This window comes from Ursus maritimus, unplaced genomic scaffold (genome assembly GCF_017311325.1).
Source record: "Ursus maritimus isolate PB19 unplaced genomic scaffold, ASM1731132v1 scaffold_4, whole genome shotgun sequence".
Classification (NCBI taxonomy): domain Eukaryota; kingdom Metazoa; phylum Chordata; class Mammalia; order Carnivora; family Ursidae; genus Ursus; species Ursus maritimus.
In genome coordinates this window covers 53955772-53980726 of record NW_024426552.1, presented here as the reverse complement: position 1 = coordinate 53980726, position 24955 = coordinate 53955772, and the positions used below count along the sequence as shown (strand labels likewise).

Sequence of the window (24955 nt, the reverse complement as noted above, 5' to 3'; positions counted from 1 at the left end):
ATGTGAACATAGGTACCCCCTAGGGCGTGGAAGAACTACAAGATAGAAGGAACTTGGCTCCCTTGATGGCCTGTAGATAAAGCCATCTGCCACCCTGGAACACCCACTTCTGAACTGTTACATGATACAGAGTCTTTGGATTTAGGGTCTGTCTGTTTCAACAGCTTACCTTGTAACTAATGTAGATGGAATAATCATGTGTCATGTGGAAGAACAAAAGTTATAACTAGAGATTCGGATATTAGATTTTATGATTTCAGACAGGATGTAGTTCTGGGGAACAAATGGTTCAGGATGGGATCAGGAGAGTCGATTGCTAAAGAAAAGTGAATAAAAGTAGAGTAAAGAAAATCTGAATTTTGCAAATTGGGGTAACTACCTATGTGATTATTGAAATCACCTGGATGAGAAGGCATGAGGATGGCAAAACAAAAATGACAAACCGTATGACAGTGTCCTCAGTGGATACAGGAAAACCTTAAACCTAATAAATAATGGGGACTTGGAGGGAAGGAGATTACTACAGTTGATTGGGATGAGCCTCAAGGTCCCAGGGGTATTTTTCCCGAGAGTAGAGAAGTAAAATTATAGAGGTAGTAATAGAGGCTACTAGTGATTCTAGTCCAGATGCTAGCATCAACTAACTTGGTAAACTGTGTAGCATCTCGAGGTCAAAGGACCCTCACCTATAAAGGAGAAAATTGGATTAGATTATATCTAGTTTCTTTACAGCACTAACATTTCACGGTTTTAACTTAGAATTGAATCCAAATTCCCTAATTCTAATAAAGGGCCAATCTTCTACTTGCTTTAAAACCATGTCACTACACCTTTAATGGAACATAAACCCAGGGCTAGTGCCTCTTGGGGAGAGTGATGAAATGGTACATAAACAAGTCACTCCCCTTCCCTCTCCAGCAGAGATGGTCAACTTCAAATTTGTTCCCTCCGTATTTGTGAGCTGTGGTTCACAGCTGTGTGCGCTGATTCCCAATCACCATGATTTGCAGGAAAATCTCAGTCCAGAATGAGATGAGGCCTATGGGAGGATCAAGGCTCAGGCCAGTCAGGCAGTGTCTTGTGTGACCTCTTCCTGACCTGTGCTGTTTTATTACCCAGCTGCTGGTGGAGTTGCTGCTTATACAATACCATTGCCCTATCCTTCAGCTATCTGAATGTTTCCTCTGATTTGTTTTTTCTTCCAATTTCTATAATTTCCACTTCTGAACATATTATTTCAAATAACACGTGTGTGTGCATTACACATGCACATACATACACATATACGCAACATGGCATTACTGATTTTCCAGGCTTCAAATAATCCACTCACAGTTTTGACAATTGAGTGCTACAAGCAAAGTGATGTTCTAGTGCTCTGCTAATGAGTCCCAAGCCCTTTATTCTGGCTTCTTCTACCTTTGGCAAGGATACCGTGCATCTTTGTAAACCCTGGAGTCTCTCACACTTCCCTTCTTGGGCTTGACCCAGCTAACTTGGATGCAGGGTTCTTTTCACACACCCAGCCCACCATCTGTCTATTTTTCTTCCTTTTCCAACAAGAAAATGGCAACACAGGACAGAGGTGAAATCAATCATCAAGGTAAAGACATAGATTCTATTGGACTGAGTTTGTCTTTCGTAACCGTGGAATAGGACCACTTCGGATCCATGTTCCTTTCCACCTCTGATTCTTGATAAAGAAACCATGTCAGGGGTTGTGGGGTCACTATTTCTTAGGGATTCCCCTGACCCCAGAAACTTTGCCTTCTTTTTCATTAGTTCCTATCACCGCACAAAGGTCTTTGAGGTGAACTTAAATTTGAAAAAAACAAAAACAAAAAGAAGGGTAATGGGAAAAGAAATGCTGATCAGTGGTTGTTTGCTTGTTCTATGGGTAGTGATATCTTCCTTGTTTAAAGTGCTGATTTTCTATTGAAGAGGGAGATGTTAGTTGTGAAGCTAATGCTAACAGAGCTTAACACTGTCCAACCCACCAGATTAGGCCACAGGTGTCACTGCTGCTTTTCCCAGCATCTGTACAGGTCATTGGGGCACTTACTGCAATGGTAACTTCATCATTAATGCTTACTTTTTTGAAGTAGAAACTGCTAGCTTGTATTTCTCATCAATGCTGAGAACACATTCATATTTTTCAACACTCTCCTGTGACTTGCATTTTCTATATACTCGAAAACTTGAATGAATATTAGTAACCATTATATTGAATAATATAGTTCAGAGTTTTTTTTTTTTTTTCTGAGTGTTCATGCCTCTGAGGCACTTGGTTTCTGAAAGGCCCTGCTTAAGTGTGAAGCCCTGAAAAGAGCAATAGTCAATTGTGTTTATTAGATAAGGTTTGAGCAAGAATCAGACTTTACTCCTTACTCTCTTATAGGACTCTCAACTGCATTGGTAATTTTCAAAGTTTCAGGAAAGAACCTACAAAACAGAACACATACATTCAGAATGTAGCTTTTTTTTTTTCCCCACTCAGCAGACACTTCAGGGTCATCTCTGTTAACACCAATTATCTCCACCTTCTGCATGTGTGGAAGTGCAGTCAGGAAATTTATGGTTAACATCTTGCCATGTAAACCAGGCTTTACTATAAAATGTAATATTAAAGTGTCAGTGAGCATAATCAGTCATATCTCTCCCACGCCCCACTCTGTATTAGCAATCACTACATATTTATTGCTCCTTTTCCCCCTCTGAAATACTGTATTGATAGCAGGTCAGACATGCTAAATGGACGGGTGTGACTCAAGCAGGATTCATTTTAAGCTCTATCATATTTTTATTTTTTTTTCTAAACTATGGTACAAATGCCAATGTTTCTTATTACATACGTTAATCTTCACTGAAATCTCCCATGTAGATACTAAAGACTACAATTTCTGTGTGTTGCAAATCAAATCAGGATGAAGGCCTGCATCAATCTCATAAGGCCTTCCTACTAAGTATTCAAGCCATCAATGGATGTTGGAATAAAGAGTGTACCCAAGGCAAACCTTTAGCTGATATCCTTCAAAGAGCAGATCTCCAGAAGAAGGTTGACTTTGGTATGATTGTTTCTGCTATAACATTGTTTTCATTCCTAAGCTCATATGTCACTCTAATTGTTCTAGATAAAAATGCTTGTAATTGTAGGTTTGCTTGCTTGCAGTTCTGGGAAACTGTAGAAAGTATGAGGCTGTCAATGTGGATACCTCATTCCAACAAATTCACATTTTTATTCATCTGACCATTAGTACTTAGTCTTTATTTTACCTGAAAGGTTATTCAAAACTAAATTTTTATTGACATTTTTGCACTTACCTGATATCTAGACAAACATAGTCTCTCAGATTTCCCCCTGCTCTCCCATTCCCACTGTCTGGGCACACCTGTTTAAGAACTGCCAAGTGCTGCCTCTTTGAGGAAGTCTGAAGCCCTGCCTCCTTCAGGACCCTCCACAACAGGGTCCCTCCACACTCTTACCAGCCTGTTTCAGCCTCACCACACTACGTAACTTCTGTCTGGGCAGATTTTTAGTCATTTCTCTACTCCCACATACATTTGCTTATCCTTATCTTTTGCACTCAATACACCATCCAGACCTCCATAACTCTGCATATTACTCATCCTTCAAATTAAATTCTCATTTATGGAAAACTTCCTCTATCTGCCCCTCCAGACCCACTCTCCACCCTGACATCAGCCCAGATGGCTGATGGACTATATTAACAGGGTCCCTTGGCCTCTAGCTATCAATAAGTTTGACCAGAGGAGAGCACAGGCAGAGATGGGAGGGGAAGAAAGAGGAGAGTGAGGCTGTGGTATTTACTCCACCAGTAGCTTTGTATAAGGTAATCTCGATCTGCCTGCATCCCTCAACCAAAGGCAACTCTCTCCACAGGACTCCCTCCTTCCAGGTTTCAGGAATGGCTCCATTCCTCAGCCCCTTCAGATGGTGACAACCTGGTTATAACCCCACGGTAATGTACTATCCCTTGAGATTTCCACATACCCTGAATGCATTTTATATATAATCCCTTTATTAAACCTTTCTGAAATTATCTACTTCCTGCTAGGATCTTGATTGATACACATATCTTCCTAGAAGTCTTAGGCAATAATTCCATTCACTTTCAGATGATGGCATGTATCTTTATCACATTGTGGTGGCTTTAAAATATGTCCACAAATTCTTTGATACTCTTCAGAGGGAACCTAATTCCCCCTTCCTGTGGGTTGTAGAAAGTGCCAGAAATGTTGTCAGCTAAGGCATGTGACTTCCTCTTGCCCTCTCAATTAGGTTACTTTCTCTAAGGAAGACAGTTGCCCGCTGACACTCAAGCAGCCCTTGGTAGAGGCCCATGTGAGAAGGAACAGAGATTTCCTGCCAATAGCCATGCAAGTGACTGAAGCAGATCTTCCAGCCACAGTCAAGCCTTCAAAAAACTGCAGCTCTGGCGGACATCTTGACTCAACCGGATGAGACACCTTGTACCAGAACTACCCGTCAATGCTCTTTCAAATTTCTGATCCATAGAAACTGTGAGATGATAAACATTTGTCCTTTTAAGCTGCTAAGTTTTGAGAGGTAATTTGTTACGTAGCAACAGATAACAAATACGAATAGATAACTCCTCCAGCAAGACGCACACAGACAAACATACCCCATTTAAAGAGTGTTAGACCACAGACGTGTAATGCAAATTCAGTACTGGATCACCCTGGAACTGTCTTCAACTATCTCACTTTTTTTCCCTAGTGACTACTGTTTGCGTCATCCCAACAATGCCGCTGAATTCCTCCCTAACTCACTCTTGGTATACCTCAGTGAATTTCCTGCCTGTGACAGCAGCTGAGCCCCATAGTTTTGCTTCTCCAGCCATGAACTTAACCAAAGCCCCACTCACTACTTCTCCAGCCCTGATCACGACAGATTTTTACCATCAATCCTGTATCACATACAGATAGATAGCACTTCCACATTCTTCTCTTCATTTTTCTATGACATTTACATGACTACAATATGTAAGACCTAACACAGTAGTGTGTTTTGTCTTCTTTGAGTGTATTGCAAAGGGAGACACCATGCTCTCATTCTTCTATAGTCTGTATTCTATTCTCTTCCATTCTGTTGAATATATAGTAGAAAATAGGTGCCTGTAATTGTGAATACCTCATGCCATTTATTTAGGTTTAATAAATTCTCTTTTTGTTCTTGCTTCATTCTTCCTTCTGCTGTTGCCACTACTCCATAGTGCATACATCTGAGTTAGAAGGTTCTTCTTTTTCCCTGGGCTTCTCTGTCATCCTCATCCTGCAAATTATTATATATTCTGTAGAGATGTTAAAACATTAGGGTGTTTTTTTTTTACTTCTTTGTTTTTGTTTATAGCAATTTGCTGATCAAATGTATCATCTTCATCCATAAGCCCTAAAGTAATTATACAGAAAACTGCGGCTGTTTGCTAGATTCAGCTTGGACATAAATGAAGATGACTCTATCCTCGTGTTACTGGGTTGGCTCGTAGATAAATAGGAACATATGTGGCACGTCCAAAGTAAATGGATGACTTACTCTCCCAGATAACTTGATTTGGCAAAACGAAAAGTAGGTTTCCTGGCTCTTTTTCCTTTTGTCCAATAAAAACAAGCCTTTGAGACAGCTTTTCACCCATTGACACTCCATTAACTGCCAATATTGCTGGAGCTACACAGTTTTAATATGTAAAGCGTGATATATGCAGGCTTATTTTGCACAGTGTGTCTCTGTCCCCAGCTGCCTGCTATTTTAGTTCAAGTCAAACATGTTTTGATATGCTTATTTTGTTGTTTTTGTTTGAATTCTGTGATACTGAATGATTAAAAACAGTTTATAAAAATCATCAGATATCCAAATGTTACTGAAATACTTCCAAAATCTAGCCTCCTGTGTTTGGCTATAAATATAGATGTTAATATGGCAGTAACACAGAAATTTGTGTTTCATGAAATCCTTCACATGCAGGACTTAAAACCTACCTGAATCATACAGACAATGTGCAGATGAATTCAAGGTTAGAGTATGTATGGTTGAGTTATACAATCCATAGCAGGATGGAAATTCAGAGGTAGTTTAGTTCAACTCTTTTGCTTCACTTATGAAGAGGTGGAAGCCAAGGTATTGGGTATTAGGGTATTGGTTCATGACCACATAAGCAATTTAATAATGGAACTACATAGACCCAGATTTCTAGTGATTCTTCGTTCAGTGCTCTTTTCCTGTACAAAAATCAGAAGTGGTAATTGTATGATCCAGGAGAAGACAGGGTGGCCTTTATCCAAGAGTGCCTTATTTTCCATGTTCCAGGATTTGATGTTTGTTCTTTCCACGCCCAGGGATAAATACATCCGTAAAGGCAGAATCTCACTAAATCAAAGCTATCTAACATTGAAGTGGTCACAAGGAAGATAATTTATCATTTAACAACGGCAAATAGAAAATTCTGTGCACCATAAACATTCGGGTCAGTATTATCATCACAGCCAAGCTACACAGAAAGCTAGATATATATCACTTCATTCATTAGCCACGAGGCATTATCACAGATATCAAGAATTTTTTTATATAATCACGGAATTTCCCTCTAAGCTCAGAAATAAAAACTCAAAAGGTAGAGGGGCACAGTTAAGTTGGTGAAACAGCAGGGTGCAATACCACAGGAATGGTGAAGATTCTGGTAAAATAGAATATAAACGCCCTCTTTAAAGGGAGCAGCTGCTATTCAACTCTCGTTAGTTGCTACCATTACAACTTTGAATATAATCTTACAAAAACTATTTTTGGAGAGGAAGCAAGATCAATTACAAACTACTTTCCCAATTGTTGTATGTTTGCAACTACCTAAGAACATTGATTTAAATTACATAAGAAAAAAATTTTTGGTCTGAATTTGGCCTCTGGGTCCTCTATTTACAACTTACATAGACTTACATAGAAAGTCAAATCATAACCAGATGCTCGCTTACCTATAACAGAGTCAGAACAAGGGAAGTTATGATTACTTAATGTCCCCAGACTAATAAAGTCCCATGTAGAGTTTCCATTAAGGATAATGTTGCCAATAAAGATTAGAAACACTGTAAATTTACTCACTCCATTACTTGCATCTATGTCCAAACCAAGGATGGGCCTGTCATCAACCCAGACTGGAATTTCTGATCCAATAGTTGGAAATCCTTTTCTCTTGTATTGTCCATATGACTATGCCTGACTCAATAACTGTTTTTTCTTGTGCCTCCAAAATGACTAACTCCCTTTTAATTAAAAAAAGAAAAAAAAAGAAGAAACTCCTCTATAGATATTTTATTTTTTAAATATTTTATTTATTGGGGCGCCTGGGTGGCTCAGTCATTAAGTGTCTGCCTTCAGCTCAGGGCAAGATTCCGGAGTCCTGGGATCGAGCCCCACATCAGGCTCCTCTACTGGGAGCCTGCTTCTTCCTCTCCCACTCCCCCTGCTTCTGTTCCCTCTCTCGCTGGCTGGCTGTCAAATAAATAAATAAAAATCTTTAAAATAAAATAAATAAATAAATAAATAAATAAATAAATAAATATTTTTTTTATTTATTAATGAGACAGGGAGAGAGAGCATGCGTGAGGGGGGGGAGGGGCAGCAGGCAGCAAGATAAAGAATCTCGAGCAGACTCCCCTCTGAGCCAGGAGCCTGACCCAGGGCTAGATCTCACAACCACACCAAGATCATAACCTGAGCTAAAATCAAAAATCGGTCACTTAACTGACTGAGCCACCCAGATGCCCCCTTCTACAGATATTTTAATACATTTTTTCTTGTTAATGCAGACTGGTTGGTCTAGAAACAGTTCTGTTTCCTTTAGGTGAATTCGGATTTGCCTGTTCAGATCCTTCCTGTGTTGATCTTGTTCTTTCACTTTGAACATGTAATGTTATCATCCTTGTGTTCAAATTCTTGTGAGACTACCTCAGTGCCACCTCATTCTGCCTGTATTACGAGTGGTTAATGACACATTGTACTCAAGGTCACGAAGTGATGTGCATTTCTAACTACGTGAAAATTAATTGGTTAAAAGTTAATTTCTGCCTAAAATATCAAAGGATTTGCTGAACTAGGTGGCCTTTACGGTATCCTGTGCTCTCCCTTCTAGGTCATGATGTATGCTAGCAATCTTCTGTCATTTGTGCAGAAGTAGCCAAGAAGATCTTTGTACTGTTCCTAACAATCAGGGTACACTGAGACTTGTTATCAAGCACCTAAATGACTGCCTCACTTCTTCTTCATCTTTCACACCACATGCACGGCATACAGCAAGAGGGAACAAAGCATTGGATTTTTCACAAAGAACAAATCATGTTCCCCATGGGATCTTGAACCAGTGGAGTCATGAGTGTGGCCCTACTATACCGGCCAGTTCCTGAGGAGCAGTGGCAGTGCTATCTCAACATTCTCCTTGCTTACCATCCCTAGGTAACCAGGGAGACTACTGTCAGGACCACTTGCTGAACAGCAGCTCCAAGTTTGTCACAGGTGTCTCCAGAGGAGATAAGAGTCAGATAGACAGATGGTGTATCTTCGTTGCTCTATAATAAAGGTCCAAACATCTTTTATATATAATCAGCTTGTATCAGCACTGATCACTCCTTCCCATTACTTAAAAACTATAGCCTTCCCCATTTTATACCTAACCTCGTACACTATACTTAGAGGCAGTATAAAACACCAGTAAAGAATGTGGATACTTGGGGCACCTGGGTGGCTCAGTAGTTAAGCATCTGCCTTCGGCTCAGGGCGTGATCCCAGAATTCTGGGATCAAGCCCCACAACGGGCTCCCTGCTCAGCAGGAAGCCTGCTTCTCCCTCTCCTACTCCCCCTGCTTGTGTTCCCTCTCTCGCTGCCTCTCTCTCTGTAAAATAAATAAATAAAATCTTTAAAAAAAAAAAAAAAGAGTATGGATTCTAGGGGCGCCTGGCTTACACAATGAGTTAAGTGTCTGCCTTCGGCTCACATCATGATCCAGGGGTCCTGGGATTAAGACCCACATTGGGCTCCCAGCTCAGTAGGAAATCTGTTTCTCCCTCTCCCTTTGCCCCTACCCATACCTGCTCATGTGCTCACTCTCTCCTTCTCTCTCAAATAAATAAATAAAATCATTTAAAAAAAAAAAAGAGAGCATGGATTCTAGAATAAGATTGACTTCACAACTTGTTCTGCCACCTAAAAAGATTATGCCTCAATTTCCACATTTGTAATACAGGGATTAACACAGGATCTATGTCATAGAGTTTTATAACTATTAAATGAGTTAATGCCTGATACTTAGCATAGTAGCTGGCCTATGATAAGCACTACATGAATTTTATTTAACTATTTTTTTATTATCACCTACACTATCATCTCTGTGGCTGTGCCTTCATGATTTTTTTCCCCTGTCAATTCTACCCTACTGTCTCCATAGTTTCATGTTTGTCAACCCAATGTGCTAATTTCTGGTTTGGAAAATATATTCATAATTTTTTTTAAAAAAGGCTATTTTTGAAATAGTACTGCTATTGAATTTCCCTAATCTTAAATGGTAACTGCAGAGACTCCCAGGAGATAAAACCTCTTGACCCCTCCTCGTCCCCAGTACTTTTTTTTTTTTTTTTTAAGATTTTTATTTATTTGTTTGACATAGAGACAGCCAGTGAGAGAGGGAACACAAGCAGGGGGAGTGGGAGAGGAAGAAGCAGGCTGCCAGCAGAGGAGCCTGATGCGGGGCTCGATCCCAGAACACCGGGATCACACCCTGAGCTGAAGGCAGACGCTTTAACGGCTGAGCCACCAGGCGCCCCCCCAAAATTATATTTTTATCATGGAAAAAATTTCAACTCCCTAAGTACTAATATTGAACAGAATTGGAGTATTTTCTTTAGAATTATTTGAAAAGGCAAATGAAAGCTTATTATTGAATGCTTGTACTTTCTTTTCTCTCTCTTCTAGCTATTGTATTAAAAAAATAAAGTATATCTTCACTATCACAAAAGGTTCTTTTCCCCCCCTTCTCATGAAAATAAATAACAACCTGGGGTAAAAGTGTTTTACTTGAGACTACTTTTTTCCATGAGTGGGTGACTCAACACATTTAATAGATAAAAAAGGAAAAAATTATATGGTCATCTCAATAGATGCATACAATAATTTGATAAAAACTTTCATGATTCTCATTCTTAGCAAAGTAGGGCCAGAGGTAAAAAATTTTTAACCTGATAAAGCCATCTGCCAAGAACCTATAGCAAGTTTCATACATAAATATGAAACAGAAACCCTCCCACTAAAGCCAGGAATAAGACAGGATTGCCTTCTATCATAGCTATTATTTGGCTACTTTATTAGAAGCATCCTAGCCAATGCAGCAGAATCTACAGGAAGAAGAGAGAATGGAAAAGAAGTGACCAAATGGCTGCTCTTTGCAGACGATGCATATACATAAAGGAAATCCAAAATAACCTATCAGAAATAATAAGAAAATCCAGCCAGATTACTAGATAAAATATTGAAAAAATATATAATTATTATATACTAATACTAACCATATTAAAATTAATAAACTAGTAACATCGCATGACATTTCTTCTGGACAAAACCTGGGTGGCTGAGGAAAATGAGTGGGAAATTGTCAATGTATACTTTTTTGACAATTATCATATGATTTCACTCATATGTGGAACATAAGGAATAGCACGGAGGACCACAGGGGAAGGGAGGGGAAACTGAATGGGAAGAAACCAGAGAGGGAGACAAACCATGAGAGACTCTGGACTCCAGGAAACAAACAGAGGGTTACAGAAGGGAGAGGGGTGGGGGGGATGGGGTAACCAGGTGATGGGTTTAAATTAAGGAGGGCACGTGTGGTGATGAGCACTGGGTGTTACACGCAACTAATAAACCATTGAACACTACATCAAAAACTAATGATGTACTATATGCTGGCTAACTGAACATAATAATAAAAGTAATAGTTAAAAAAAAAAGGAATTAACCAGGAGAAAGTGTGTTCCAGATAGAAGAAATGGCAAACACAATGTGGATTTATACTTTTTTAAAGTTCCACAGGCAGTTTTAGTATAGAACTACAGCTGAAAAATTCTGATTATAATTATTTATTAATTCAGAATATTTGGATAAGGAAGCAGAGAGACCAGAAGTATGCTTTTCTCTTTAGCTCTATTGTCTGACCCATGCTGCACCCCAGTTCCTCAGCCCATCCTGGTAACTTGCCTTCTTTCTTTGGCCTTACATGGGGAATGACCCAACCATATGGCTTTTATGTTTTGCAATTATATCAACTATCAGACGAACCCACCAGTATCCTGGGACTGTACTGAGACCTTGAGTTAGTCTTCCTAAGCCTGATTAGTGATTTTCTCTTTGAAACTTATGTGTTGGCTTTTATCCTTCTCAAGGTGGGTTCCTTGCCTAATTTTTCGCAGTCTGATCTTGTAAGAGAATAATCTGAGAATTGTTCTAGGTTACATTAGTTTATAAACTATAGAGCCTGGATTAGAACCCCAGTGTTCTAATTCCAAGGTCATATTTTGCATCGACATGGATGCTTTACGCTTGATAAGCAAAAATTCAGCTTGCAGTAGCACAACAATCCTATACTGATCCAAATGCTGGGCATGAAATCAAAGAGTAGCAATACTACGAGTTTCTCCCGATCTAGATATAGAACCAAGGGAAATAACATATTTTTTCAGCATTTATTATGTATCAAGCACTATTCGAAATGTCCTAAATATATTTTATTCTCTCTGTAACAATAAAAACCCTATCTTACAATGGCTATTTTTATGGACAAGGTAATTGAGGAATGGTACAGAGAGTAAGTAATTCAGGTCAGGCAGCAGATAGAGCCTGGTGCACACAAGTAACCACAGCCCTATCGGGACTGTCGCCCCTGTAGCTTTCTTTGTATGCTGCTAAGCACAAAACTATGCCCAGATTAATGTTCAATAAATACTTGGCAGCAGCAGGACAAGGCTTACCTTATCTGCTTTTCTAATCAGGAAATATAAACGTGTATATATGGTAAAACTACAAGAATCATTACAGCTAGTGGGTATCTTAACCACGTGCTATCGCCGAAGTTGGAAAGGTGACAGAAGATGGGCATGAGGGGCGCCTAGTTGGCACAGCGGTTAAGCGTCTGCCTTCGGCTCAGGGCGTGATCCTGGCGTTATGGGATCGAGCCCCACGTCAGGCTCCTCTGCTATGAGCCTGCTTCTTCCTCTCCCACTCCCCCTGCTTGTGTTCCCTCTCTCGCTGGCTGTCTCTATCTCTGTCTAATAAATAAATAAAATCTTAAAAAAAAAAAAAAGATGGGCATGAAATAATAAAGCAGAAAAAGTAATGATGAGTTGAGTAAAGTGTTTCTAAGCACCACGTGAGACACTTTCAAGGAGCACCCATGCGGGTATTCTTTCCCCCCACCAACACCCAGTAGCAGGATTGCCATCATGCGGTGCGACTTGCATAGCTGCACAGGGCCCATGTTTAGAAGGGTCCTCTTGGTTTAATTCTCCGCTGTCATGATTTTGAAAGTTTTAACAACTTTTGAACATTTTTGCTTTATACTGACCCCCACAAATTATGTAGCTGGTCCTTCCTCGGAGGTTCCATAAGGCCCCTCACAGTACAGCAATATTAAAGGAGATGTCTCAGAGTCGTTGGCTACGGGCAACATGTTTGCAAAAATGGGGGGAAATTGCCTAACTATCTGTAGTAACAACTGAAAGAGAATTGTTAGACTCCTAGAAATACAGAGTCTTAGAAGTCCTTGTAATCAGGGTATCAGTCTTAAATCAAGGGAGTGACGAGGCTGATGTGAAGCAGATTAGATCAGCAGGTTTGGGCTCAGCGTGGAATACAGAAGTGGATCAATGGACAACAGTGAACAAGGACAGCGAGAAAACAGACATGGATGAAAATTAGAAGGACAATATCTGTAGCAGTGGTGACAGAATGTTTTTGCAAAACCTCTGAAAAAATAAATCGGTAATAAATATTGGGAGGGGGCATAAATTTATCTGGTTATTATTTTTAATTGTGTTTCTGCTTAAGTGAACTGCTTAGTAATCTGTATATAATTAATTTTATGATGTGAGTTCAGTCGTTCTCAATTAATCATTTCTGATGTCTTTATAAACTGTTGAGTTGAAACAGAACCGTTAATCACAGGGAAGTAACTAGATATTTGTACTATCATTCTTTTTGCTCAGGGGCAACTGATGAGACAAGAACACAACAGCGAATGATCCCATGCAGCCTCGTTCCTGTTTAAGTTAGTAGCTGCTCCGGACAGTCGCTGTGAAGTAACAGGTGCTCATAATAATGTCTAATATTTGTCTAATATTGTCTAATATTCTGTGCATTACATGTTTAGTCCCTGTAAGAACTCCACGAGGCAGATAATATTTTGATCCCCATTACTGATGGGGAAATTGAAGTATATACAGTTAAGCTGTACCTTCAAACCATATTCTGATCAAGGAGCAAACAGTTGGACACATTAAAGAAAATGTAACTTACGTCATCAGAAGAGATATACATCCATGAATGTAAGTCCACGGGTATGAGTCCAGCTCGGTGCTCTGATACACTGCTTCATGCTCCGTTTGTCTTTTCACGGGTGAATGTGCTTCGCCACTGGAATTCATCATTCTGATCCTCCGAACACTTAGGAATTATTTATTCATTTAAAAGATTATCCTTTCCCCCACTAAATTGGGATATTCACATGACCAAAAAAATATGAACCTTATACTATATGCAAAAAATTATCTCTAAATGGGTCATGACTTAAATGTAAAATCCAAAATTAGAAAAAATCTAGGAAAGGGGTGCCTCGCTGGCTGAGTAGGAAAAGCACATGACTCTTGATCTCGGGGTTGTGAGTTTGAGCCGCACAATGGGTGTAGAGATTACTTAAATAAGTAAACTTTTAAAAAAAAAATTCTAGGAAAAAAAACATGGTAGTGACCTTGGGTTAGACAAAGATTTCTTAAATAGGACAAAATAGCACAAACTCTATAAGAAAACACTTGACAAAGTAAACTTTACCAAAATTAAAATATTATTCAGAACACACTGATAAGAAAATGAAGAGACAAACCACAAACCAGGAGAAAATATAAACATGTATCTTATAAAAAATTTGTAACTAGAACATATAAAGAATTCTTAAACCCAACAATAAGAAGATTAAAAAATTGTCAAGAAATAATGGGTAAAATATTTGAACTGACACTTCACTAAAGAAAAGATTTAGAAGGCTAGTAAGCACAAGAAGGATACTCTACGTTATAAATAACTGGAAGATGAAAATTAAAACTTAAATCAAATGCCACCAGACCTTCACTGGAATGGTTATATCAAAAGACTAACATATATCAAGTTTTGGCAACTGTAATTTTCATATACTGCCAGTGGGAAAGCAAAATAGACACTTTTACTTTTAGCCATTTTGTAAAGCAGTTTGTTTTTAGGGTTTTTTTGTTGTTGTTACAATAAGCATACACTTACCATATGACCCAGTAATTCCACTTCTAGAAATTTACCCACGAGAAATGAAAACATATGTCCACACAAAGATTACTTCATAGCAGGTTGATTTATAAGCAACAAAAACTGGCAAGAACTCAACTGTCAATCAACTGGTGAATGGATAAATGAACAGTGGGATATCCATACAAAGGGATACTACTCAGCAATAAAAAGAAACTACTGTTACATGCAAGAGCACAGATGAATCTCAAAAGCATCATGCAACATGAAAGAAGCCAGAAATAAAAGACTTCATACTTATAATCCTATTCCTAAGAAATTATTAAAAAGGCTAGACTGCAGATATAGAAAGCACACAGGTGATAGCCAGAGGTTAAAGGAGAAGATTGATTGAAAGGGGTCATGAAAGAACTCTTTGGGACTATGGAAATATTCTATATAATGACTGTGGCTACCCAGCCATACATATATGCTAAAAATCATTGATGTGTACACTTTAATGAATTTTAATTTATGCAAAGTACGCCTCAATAAACTGACCCCCCCAAAAAGCCTCTTTAGTCTATCATAACACAGCAAATTTGCTGAAGAGCGACATCATAGAGAGTTGTAAGCCTAAGCAAGATTATTTTTATATCTTCTTCATTTATCTGTAATTTCTGCCAGGGTGTTTGCTTGCCCATTTATCGTTTCCGGTACCATTTTATTAGTGCATGAATTACAAACAAGTATTTTATGATGAAGGACTTCTGCTTTGAAACACGTTTCATTGAATCATAGATACCAGATTCTGTGAAGGTGAAATATTGTTTTTGCACTGCCAACGTTTAATCAGCATATGGGGTGGGGGTGCTTTTTTGATTTATAGGATGTTGAAGTCATTTCATCCCATCAGGACACCCACTGGTGGTGATTGTTTATCCAAGTGGCTGCTGCCCAGATGAATTTAACAAAATCCTAAATGCTTACAATTCATCTTGATTCATTATTTTATGCTTGTGTATAAAAATTTGCCTACTAAACGTATTTCATCCAAAAATTCACATTTCAGATGAGGGGAGGTCTGAAAGCCCAGATGCTTGTTTCCTGCTTTTTCTAACTCATCCATGTCCACATTTATGTAGATGCCGACAGGAGTCTGGACCACCACAGTATCTTCGAAATGGACTTTTAGAGAATTGATTGAACTCTAAAACTAAATAAAATAGTTTCTCATTCTCTTTTCCAAATAAAGCTTTCTGGAGTGATGAGGATAAAAGAAAACATGTTTCAAAGTTCAGCATGGAAAATAAGAAATATAAGAAAATAATAAGGATTATGTGCTGCTTTCTGCTAAAAATGTCTTTTTTATACATTATCTCAGATCAAACCAAACCAGAGGATCAGCATGACTTAAGATTACCTCCCCAGAAATATTTTTTCCCTTGAATATAGAACATTTCTAAGAAGTTTCCTAACACCTGATCAACCCTGAGACGGCTCAGCACAATACACACCTGACTGCACAGATGACATGTGTCATTCATCGAAAACCGTCATGTATCACTTCCATACATGGAATGCAAAGAGAATGATCAGACCTCTCTGGTTGTTAGTGAAAACACACTTTAAAAGGGCTTTTTAAAAATCAATTAGACTCTTGTCATTTTCTAATACAACCAAGTTCCTACTGTTTCAGAACAGCTAATATCTCAAAGTGAAACATTTTTGGCACAGCCAAATCTAGAGTACACTTGGCGGCTCTACTCCCTGGATTTCTTCCAGGAGGAAAGCCGATTTGCCTGACTAAAAATAATGAGAAGCCACTGAACGCATAGACACGTATTTTAGGAGAGTCAGCTCTAGGATGAAGAATGAAGTAGGAAAAGTTGCCATTGGGGATGCATAAAAGGAGATATTGGGGTGCACTTCAAGAACTTGGAAATAAATTAAAAACACTTCACATTTTCATAACATAGCAGTAAGCAAAAAGATTATATGATAAAGAGTTGAGACACATATAGTACTCTAAACAAGGTAGTCATTTGTTTTATCCTTTTTTCCTACTTTAAAAAAAAGTCAGGTATCATACAGAAATATGCACAATATAACGAGAACAATCGGTAAATCAACGCTGACACTCCTTGGTATTCGGCTGGAGAACTAGCACACAAATCTACCTTTGCTTTCTCCCCACACTCCACATAAATAATAGAATAAAGACTTTAAGGCATAAGAACAGAAGATGGAAGTAATAGCAGTAAAATTTTGGAAGAGATGGGCTAGTGATAATGACGCGAACTACCTGGTGAATGGAATCCGAAAGCAAGGGGGGAAGAGCACCAACAATAAATCTTATTTATTCAACAGAACAGCAATTGCTAGACCTTCTACCTCTATGTAGAAGGTCTGAAGAGTCTTCTTCATCAAATCTGTCTAGTTAAGAGGAAAAACCCAGAAGATATGAAAATCAGAGGTTCATCCAAAAAAAAAAAAAAACCCAGCCATATCCCCCTACAGTAAAAGTCATGGTACACAAGCCCTAACTCCATCCTCAGACCAAAAAGCACAAATAATCCGATTAAAAATGGGCAGAGGACAAAAAAAGAAGACATACAGATAGCCAACAGACACACAGAAAGATGTTCAACATCCCTAATCACCAGGGAAATGCATGTCAAAACCACAATGAGGTATCACCTTCTACCTGTCAGAGTGGCTAGAATCAAAAAGACAAATAATAAGTGTTGGCAAGGATGTGGAGGAAAAAGAATCCTCACGCGCTGTTGGTAGGAATGCGAACTGGAGCAGTCACTGGGGAAAACAGTATGGAGATTCCTCAAAACAATTAAAAATAGAATTACCATATGACTCAGTAATTCTACTACTGGGTATTTACTCCCCCCAAAAATGAAAACACCAATTTGAAAAGATATATGCACCGCTATATTTATCGCAGTATCATTTACAATAGCCAAGATATGGAAACAACCCAAGTATTCATCCATAAATGAATGGATAATGAAGGTGTGGTATTTATACATAATGAAATATTACTCAGCCATAAAAAGAATGAGATCTTGCCGGTTGCAACAACATGGATGGACCTAGAGGGTACAATGCTAAGTAAAGTAAGTAAGTCAGAGAAAGACAAATACAATATGATTTCACTCACAGGTGAAATTTAAGAAACAAAAAACAAACAGAAAAAAAAAAGCCAAAAAATCAGACTCTTAAGTATGCAGAATAAAGAGCTGGCTGTCAGAGAGGAGGTGGGTGAGGGGATGGGTGAAAAAGATAAAGAGGATTAAGAGTACACTTATTGCGATGAGCACTGAGTAATGTATAAAAATGTTGAATCATTATATTGTACATATGAAACTAATATAACAGTGTATAACCACACTTTAATTAAAAAAACGGACACTTGGGTGGCTCAGTGGGTTAAGCGACTGGCTCTTTTTTTTTTTTTTTAAGATTTTATTTATTTATTTATTTGAGAGAGAGAGAGAGAGCACAAGCAGAGGAGAGAGGCAGAGGGAGAGGGAGAAGCCGACCCTCTGCTAAGCAGGGAGCCTGATGTGGGGCTTGATCCCAGGACCCTGAGATCATGACCTGAGCTGAAAGCAAATGCTTAACTGACTGAGCCACCCCGGCACCCCTAAGCAACTGACTCTTGACTTCGGCTCAGGTCATGATCTCAGGGTTGTGAGATCAAGTCCCACACAGGGCTCTGCCCTCAGCATAGAGTCTGCTTAAGATACTCTCTCTCCCTGTCTCTATCTCTCTAAAATAAATTTAAAAATTTTAAGAATATTTTTAAAAATCCAATATCTGAGTAAAGCCTCAATGCAAAATATAATAACTTGGGGGAAACAAAGACTTACACTAGTTCAGGAAGTTTAGTACGTGAATAATAGAAATCACAGAAAAAACAACATAGAAAATGAAGAGAGAAAATCATTAAGAGATTATTCAAGACAATGTTCCCAGAACTGAAGGACACGGCTCTTTCAGATTGAAAAAACTCAGAACAGGGGGGCCTGGGTGGCTCAATTGGTTAAGCGTCCAACTCTTGGTTTTGGCTCACATCATGATCTCAGGGTCATGAGATCGAGCCCCACACTGGGTTCTGCACTCAGAGTGGAGTCTGCTTGAGATTCTTTCCCTCTGCCTCTGCCCCTCCCCCTGCTCTCCCGCTCTCTCTCTCTCGAATACAATAAATAAATAAAATCTTTAAGAAAAAACTCAGAACAATGGATTAAAATATACTACAATAAAACATATTATGAAATTTCAGGAACCTGGTGACCAAGAGAATAGTAAGAAGCAGGTCATATTCAAACAATACCAGCATAAGGAACCTTAAAGATACATAGCAATAACTTTAAAGTACTGAACGACGGAGGTATATTTACGGTCCCTGACTGAATGATTCTTCAACTTCAAGGTAGTATGAAAGCACTACACATCAAGTAGAAACTGTACTTGAGTTTTGAGTTTTGATCTTTTCCCAGGCTAGCAATAAGTGATACGATGCTCTCTCATGATGCTGGGCAACAGGGGGGAGCCAAAGTTCCCAGGCAGCCACACCATCAGAAAGCTGAACAACCATATGCTTACAACCATTCTGTCCCCATACAACCACTCTGCTTTTCACTTCCAGTATACTCAATAAATAAATTACAAGAGATATTCAACACTTATCATTTAACACTTTGTGTTAGGTGATTTTGTACAACGGTGGGCAACATGTTATGAGCATGTTCAAGGCAGGCTAGGGGAAGCTACGATGTTCCATAGGTTAGGTGTATGAAATGCTTTGTCTATTTTTCTTAGATTATTTATTTATTTATTTATTTATTTGAAAGAGAGCGAGTGAGAGAGAGAGAGTGCAAGAGGGAAGAGCAGAGGGGGAGGGAGAAGCAGACTCGCCGCTGAGTAGGGAGCCGGACCTGGGGCTCGATCCCAGGATCCTGAGATCATGACCTGAACCAAAGGCAGATGCTTAACTGACTGAGCCACCCAGACGCCCCTTTTCCAATTTACAATATTTTCAACTTTCAGTGGACTTATCAAGTCATAACCATCATTATGTTGAGGAAGATCTATACAGTATATCCAGCCAGACTCAAAAATAAATGTGAAGGTAAAGAACATTCTGGACATGCAGGATGTTTGAAGTTTACCTCCCCCTCCTCCTCTTTCTCAGGAGTCTACAGGAGGATGAACTTCGCTAAAATGAAGATGGAAGCCAAGAAAGAGGATGACATATTAAGGAAAAATTGCATCCCCATTAGAGAGACCAAAAGAATTCCCAAGTGATAGTGAAGGAAGTTTCTATAATAACAGCTGTTCCTCAGCAAAGAAGGAAAACAATCCAGATTGCAGTAGGGTAGAAAGCTTTCAGGAAGACATTTCTTCACACGATAAAACTGACAGAACACCTGATGTATTTCAACATCCTGAGAGGATAATTGTATGGCCTCTGGGGAAAATATAACATTATGCAAGGAAAGAAAAATCATCAAGGTTTGCTACATGACTCACTATCAATTGTTTTGAGCTCTATCAAGAGAATGTGGGCTGGGAAGTGGCACTTGTGCAGTGGAGAGTGGGAGTGATGAAATTCCATGAGCTCTGAAAATTCCACTAAATCTGAAAGTCAATAGGTCATGCCTAAAACCAACAAACCAAGAAGTGGCAATAAAGCACGTTACTTAGAGACACAGAAATACATCCCAAAATAACCCTCCAAAAGTTGAGAGTATGGGAAAGCAGATGGATGGTTTTTACAACAAATTTTGTAAGAACTATTTGTCTCTTGGAAATCAGTGTATGTATGACTTTGTTAAAAATGTTTTGAGGAGCGTGGCGCTCCCCTCTCCCCTCGATGGCGTGTGCTAGCCCACCGGTATCTGTGTATTCCAAAAAGGGGGAATCATCTGGAAAAAGTGTTACTTAGCCTGCTGTGTTCAAGGCTCCCATCTGACCTGATACCGTGAACTTTGTTCACACCAACTTGCACAAAACCAACAGACAGCCATAGGCTGCCAACGAATTAGCAGGTCATCAAACCAGTGCTGAGTCTTGGAGCACTGGCAGATCCGTGGCTCGAATTCCTGGAGTTCGAGGCAGTGGGACTCACCATTCTAGCAAAGGTGCTTTTGGAAATGTGTGTTGTGGGGGCCGCATGTTTGCACCAAACAAAACCTGGCGTTCATAGAGTGAACACAACACAGAAGCAATATGCCATCTGCTCTGCCCTGGCTGCCTCAGCCTTACCAGCACTGGTGCTGTCTAAAGGTCATCATACTGAGGAAGTTCCTGAACTTCCTTTGGTGGCTGAAGATAAAGTTGAAGGCTACAAGAAGACCAAGGAGGCTGTTTTGCTTCTTAAGAAACTTAAAGCCTGGAATAGTATCAAAAAGGTCTACGCCTCTCAGCAAATGAGAACTGGCAGGGGCAAAATGAGAAACCATTGATGTATCCATCGAAGGGGACCCTGCATCATCTACAATGAAGACAAGGGTATCATCGAGGCCTTCAGAACATCCCTGGAATTACTTTACTTAATGTAAGCAAACTGAACATTTTGAAACTTGCTCCTGGTGCGCGTGTGGGACGTTTCTGCATCTGGACTGAAAGTGTTTTCCGCAAGTTAGATGATCCGTATGGCACTTGGCGTGAGGCTGCCTTGCTCAAAAGTAACTACAACCTTCCCATGCACAGAAGGTTTAATACAGACCTTAGGAGAATCTTGAAAAGTCCAGAGATCGAAAGATCCCTCCGAGCACCACGCAAGAAGATTCATCGCAGGGTCCTGAAGAAGAATCCACTGAAGAACCCGAGAACCAAGTTGAAGCTAAGCTCATACGTATGCAAAGACCATGTGCCGGAACTCGGTTCTTCACCAGGCCGAGAATCACAAACGCCAGATGGATAAGGCGGCAGCAGCAGTCTTAGAAGCCAAATCAGATGAGACAGGGGTTCCAGGCAAGAAGCCTGTGGTAGCGAAGGAAGGAAAAGAAGGCTGTTGGTGGGAAGAAGCAGAAGAAATCTTTGGTGGGAACAAAGCTGCAGCTACCAAGAACCCTGCAGCAGATAGGAAGCCTGCAGAAAGGGAGCCCATCACGGAAGACAGGGAGTCTGCTGCCTAAAAACTTAGATTTGTTTATTCTGTAAAAGTCAAATCATTTTGGACAGCTAATTTTCAATAAAGACCTGATCAAAGACAGTGAAAAAAAAATGTTTTAAAAGAGCAGTATAGCAAGTGGTTACTTGTGGAGATTATAAATATACAGCAACAGGACATAAAAGAGCACCAACTTCCTAAGTGATGTGACTCCTGGTAGCATAAGAGGAATTTTTCAATAACATCATACATGGAATTAGTCAGTACATATCTCAAAAACTTTAGATAGAAGTGAAGATGACATTGTCAAATCTCCAGCAGCCTAAGACCATCACACTCCACTGCTATGACATAATAACATGGAAACTAATGAGAGGTGGCTTTTTCCAAGTTACTTACATTTATTAGAGAATTACATAACAAAAGAAAAAAGATTCAATTTAAAATTACCCAATCCATCTAAACTAAACTTTCCTATCAATATACTCACCACGGGACGCCTGGGTGGCTCAGTCAGTTAAGCGTCCAACTCTTGGTTTCAGCTCAGGTCATGATCTCAGGGTCCTAAGGTCAAGCCCCACATCGGGCCCCACGCTCAGCGCCGAATCTGCTTGTCCCTCTCCCTCTGCTCCTCCCCCTTCTCCCTCTCTCTCTCTCTCAATAAAAAATTAAATATTTTTTTAAAAAATATACTCAACACACCCACACATATTTCTTGGAGTAGTGGTAAAAGGACTCACAGATGGTGTCTGCAATGATCCATTTTTCACTTGTGGGAATAGGTGATTTTGCTTTTCCAAGTAGTTGCTAGACTGACTGTGGATTGGATCTGGTACAAGTGTTTTCCAAAGAGTATTCCAAAGCCTGTAACCTTCAAGCATTAGGAAAGTGGAGGGACAGCATATACACCTGCCATGAGGGCAATGAATGACAGTGAGCTACGTAAGTTCAGGGTGTCATACTCAGAGAACTTTCATATGCTGATCTTATATATAATTCCTGCATATTTCATTTCTGCTACCCCCACCAATCTGTCCACGGGTTTCAAGTGTATAAAAATTAATGTTATGTTGATCTTGAGAAGATGTGGCATCCTTCACCGAATCCTGACAAATCTATGGACTGAGAAAGATTTGGTGCTGTGGTAAGAACTAGATTTAGAGTCATAATTCATATTCACACTCCAGACTTTTTTGGAAAACTGCCTGTTGATCATAAAGATACTGATGGCAAAGATGCATGTGAGTAATTTGAACTAATCTTCTTCTTAAAACATGAGTCAAATAAATCAGTATTTCTAAATTTAACTATATATTACTTTAAATATATATAAACAAACAAATAAATGACATATTAAGTTTAAGAGAAGAAAATGCTTGGGAAAAGAAAGGAATAAGAATAAAGGCTAGGGACCCCAAAGTGCAATCCATGAGATCTTTCCAGATCACTTGATGGTCCTCCTCAAGGAGACATTATGGGATACTGAGAATGACTGTATCATAGGACACTCCTACAACAAATACAACAGTGAGTTCCAATGAGTTGTTGACGTAGTTTGAAGGCAAATACCAATACTGAGATGAGGCAGTCACTGGAGGACCTTGAGGGTTGGAAGAACATTGATCTATTACTTTGCTGGGGCTGCCATAACAAAAGAGAACCCACTGGGTCTCTTGAACAACAGAAATTTATTTTCTCACAGCTCTGGAAGCTGGAAGTCTAAAATCAAGGTGCCAACCAGATTGGTTTCCTTTGAGGCCTCTCTTCTGGGCTTGCAGATGGTCACCTTTTGCTGCCTCTTCACACGGTTGTCCTCCTGCGTACACAAGCCTGTGGTGTTTCTTCTCATGTGTCCAAATTTTCTCTTCTTATATGAACACCAGTTAAATTCTATCAAGGCCCACTCTAATGGCCACACTTTAACTTAATCCCCTCTTAAAAGGTCCTATCTCTAAATATAGTCACATTTTGAGGTACTGAGAGGACTTCAACATATGAATTTGAGGGGCACACAATTCAGTCTGTAAAAACTGGAAAGAAGACAAACCAGGGAATGTAGAAATGCAAGGAATGAGAGATGAGAAGACACCAAAGCCAGGTTTGGTGTCCTTCCCAACCCAGCTTTAAGTTGGCTTGATTCCCTCCTCTCAGCTGTCTTCCTAAGAGCTCGGAGAGAGCCTGAAAGTGAAAAAAAACCTTGGCCTCACCCTCCAACCCCGAAGAGTGTGCGGATGATGAAGCAAGGAGGGAGAAGAGGTTATGAGCCAGCTGTACTGTAACTCTCAAGAATGCAGGAGTTGAGAGGGAAGTTCACACTGACACACAAGCCTTTTACCTCTTCACCTTTCTAGCTCTTCTGAAGGATACATCATGAAGAACGTCTTCCTCTCTCTTTTTATCCCTCACCAGCCCCCTGAGCCAGCTATGGTAAACCTCCAGAGCTTTACATGAAGAGAAACCATGCATGGACATAGAAATTACATAATGCTGAGGACATCCATGGGTCCATAGACTTAGTGCACTTCACCACCCTCTTTCCTATTACTTTATCCCATAGGACAAATGTCATCCCTTAATTTTCAGCATAAAACTATCCTGAAATTAAATTGCTTTGGGTTCTAATCTAGTCAAAGGGGTGAAATATACGCCTGCTTCCGATGGCAGTTAAGGCTTTAGTTATGTATTATAGTAAAAAAATATGCAGCACCCACTTTGACACCAGCGCACTTCAGCATTTGCTGAATTTCAGGCTAGTGAGATAGTTCCCCTGGAAAAGTTTGCCACCTTCTGCTGTCCTATGATATTCATATCAGGTAAAATGGAATGGTTGTAACACCCCCAAAATTTTTACTAGTGAAAACTTATGGGAGAATAGTATTCTAATGACAGTAATTTGCCACTAATGTTTAAAATAATTTCACATATAAAATCCATAAAATTGAGGAGAAATATGTCTCTGACATATGCAAAATGTTTTGGTCAGTTTTTCAAAGTGAGTTCGTCTGGAGCAGCATAATTAGACATGTGCATAGTAGATGACCCATGCGGGTGAACTGTTTGACTTCCAATTAATATGTTTATGCCAAAGTCTATTACTATTAAATTGTTCGCATGTATTTTTTGAGAGTACCAAGTCTCTTCTGTCTCGCTTTTACATATTTTTTCCCTGACACCCAAATTTCCTGTTTTAAGATATTTATACAGTGATTTACAGCTGCAACAAGCCAAAGAACCTGGGGCCAGCAGCCACCGTATTTTACTCCCACATTACAAAGTAGTT

General features: G+C 39.4%; 1 pseudogene; it reads left to right on the top strand.

Annotated features, from left to right (window-relative positions):
• The first annotated feature begins 20412 nt into the window (after positions 1-20412).
• On the top strand, positions 20413-21700 carry LOC103677333 (annotated as a pseudogene).
• Positions 21701-24955: the final 3255 nt, after the last annotated feature.